This window comes from Lygodium microphyllum, chromosome 29 (genome assembly GCF_053477565.2).
Source record: "Lygodium microphyllum isolate KBCC chromosome 29, Lygodium_microphyllum_v1.1.10, whole genome shotgun sequence".
NCBI classification, from domain to species: Eukaryota; Viridiplantae; Streptophyta; class Polypodiopsida; order Schizaeales; family Lygodiaceae; genus Lygodium; species Lygodium microphyllum.
Window position 1 is genome coordinate 120,757,463 of NC_141163.1, and position 2,649 is coordinate 120,760,111.

Consider the following 2,649-nt stretch of genomic DNA (forward strand, 5'->3'; position numbering starts at 1 on the left):
CCCTAACCAATTGCTCTATCAACAAATACGCCACACACAACTAAGTGCAATTAACTTCCCTTAAAACATGCATTTTGCAAATTCTATCTTTCAAATATGTGAGAAGAGGCCTATCCCTTCCCATGACCTATTCTCTTCCATCATAGTATGGAGCCTAATGTATCTCATATGAGAATCAAAACAAGCATCTATCAATTTGAAAATACATTACTTACGACCAGTACCGCAATTGGATTGACAGTGATGCCTTCGCCCGAAGCTTTATTGCTGGTTGGAGGACTGCCATCCGCACGTGATATTCTTCACTTGGAGGCCATCATCCACAAGAAGACTCAAGAGATTAAGAAGGTAGAATAGATTCAAGATGGAAGAGGGTAAGAGAAGATGGCTAAGTTGAGGATCATGGAGCCCCAAGAGGAACACCAAGGAAAAGGGAATTCTCTTGCAAGAAAATCTATCTTGTAACATCAACAAGCTTGTTTATCATGTTTTATATGATCACAATGAAGAAAAGAACACCATGCACAACAAATCTTCATACAGCATCATATAGATCTCCCACGGATTTGATAGAATCAACCATATTCTTTAATATTTTCACAAAATCCATCAATAGAACAAAGAAAGCAAAGGAATACACCATCTTTGAGTGAAAATACATCACATAGTATTCATCTTCAATATCTTCATAGTCTTCTCTCTCAATCTCTCATAAACAATCACTTTGTTTCAGTAGAATTGACTATCTCTGACTCTCTCTCTCTCTCTCCATCAATAATACATCATATCCTCACTATAATCTCTCAAAAATCACTCTCAATAATCCTTCTTAGGTCATGGATACCCCTCCCAAGAGGTATGTCTGATATGAAGAGTCACCAGAGCCACTACAGTGTCCTTTCATAGCTCACTACTGTCACTTCACTCCAGTCTTCACTTGAGTCTTCAGTAGCTACTTCTTTCACTTCTTTCAACTCCTTTGCACTTGTATTCACCTCTTTCCAAGGCTAGAAAACTTTCCCAAGCTACACTCTCATCCATCAGAACACATATAGAAGCATACAGAACAGTCACAGAACAGTACCAGAACAGCTACAGTACAGAACAGAACAGAACAGAAATAGAGGCTCTACAAAAGACCTACAGAAGGTTACAGAAGGTCATCAAAACCACATAACTCATTCTCAAACCATTCCAAACTCTCAAAAACCATTCAATAAACTTTCACAAGATCTCAATCTTCATCAATCAATAATCCCTCCCTCCTTACAGAAGACAATCAGAACAAAACAGACCAAAACAGACCAAAACAGAACAAAACAGAAGGTATATAGAACCTATCAGAACATCACAGAACCACATATCTCCACTGATAAACATCATGAACTTCCAAAACAAAATCAATATCATCCAAAACACTCTCAAACCACTTCCAAACCAATCAATCATCTCATAAAATCAACCATTCAGCTCTCAAAAACAACAAAAATCATCCAAAAAAAACAAGTCATTTCAACACTCAACATATCCCCACACTTAATAAGGAAGCGTCCTCGCGACCCAGGAAAAAGGGAATACAAGTTCAGGTAAAAAGCTCAACTTTGATCGTCAATATATCTTCAAAAAGAATCCATCCACCACGACCCCAACTTATAACCTGTTTCTGATATAAAAATACAAAGAAAGGAAAACCTTGTATACAGTAACACCTCTTATCAAACTAGAAAATCACAACAAATTTATAAAGGATATAAGAGTTTTCTTCTTCTTCATCAGTATCAGCTTCAACTTTGCAACCACGACCCCATCTCCACAATTCTCCAAAATGTAGTTTGCACGAAAGCCAATCCAATAGGAAACCACCACGTTCGTTTTACATAAATGAACTCACAACACAAGCACTACACATAACACAACCATCTGAATGACTTCTCCAAAAAGAGAGATTTTCATTAAAAAGCATCCACCATACATTGGAAGGGTATCAATGAAGATGATCCTTCTTGAAAAATTGATGTTGTCGGAAATGATCCATAGACAAGGATTCATCTACATAGGTTTTAGGAGGATTTTGAAAAAACTGAAGACAGCACATCCTTTCCAACAGGACCAAGTATCTCCTAGGCAAACAAAGGGCATGAAAATACAATATATCCAGCTGTTGGGAATCAATGCTCACATTGACATTCACACACAACTTTGGAATAAGCTTGGAATCATTATGAGAGTGCCTATGCATATACGCCAAATACCAAGCAAAGTGAGCAGTTAATCTCACTGAAGGATCTGCAGACTGTGAATACTGCTGAGCAAAATGAACATAGTTCTGATAAGCTTGACTGGCAGCTGTCCATTCTCCTGGAATTACTGGCCAATTGATCTGAGGTCCTGTAAGGGAATCATCCGAACTCCATCCCCTTCTTTGGAAATCTGATTATCAAACCCGTCACAATCACTAACCAACTGAGGTGGTTGAGATATAGAAGTGTTAGGAGAGGGTAATGGAATAAGGAAAAGCGGATGAAGTGAGGGATAGGCAAAATCATAAAAGGAAGAAAACTTTAAAGAAGGAGTGGCAGAAATTTGGAGGGAATCACTAAGGAAGGGTGTTAACTGGTAAATAGGAAATGTGGAGGGTACATGAATGGA

At 38.1% G+C, this 2,649-nt stretch overlaps 1 non-coding gene across 1 annotated transcript; it reads right to left on the reverse strand.

The window, feature by feature from the left end:
* Positions 1 to 1,577: 1,577 nt before the first annotated feature.
* LOC148011089 (small nucleolar RNA SNORD36) lies at positions 1,578 to 1,646 on the reverse strand. The gene has a single exon (XR_015689618.1). It is a non-coding gene; the product is annotated as a small nucleolar RNA SNORD36 (small nucleolar RNA).
* Between the last annotated feature and the right edge of the window lie 1,003 nt (positions 1,647 to 2,649).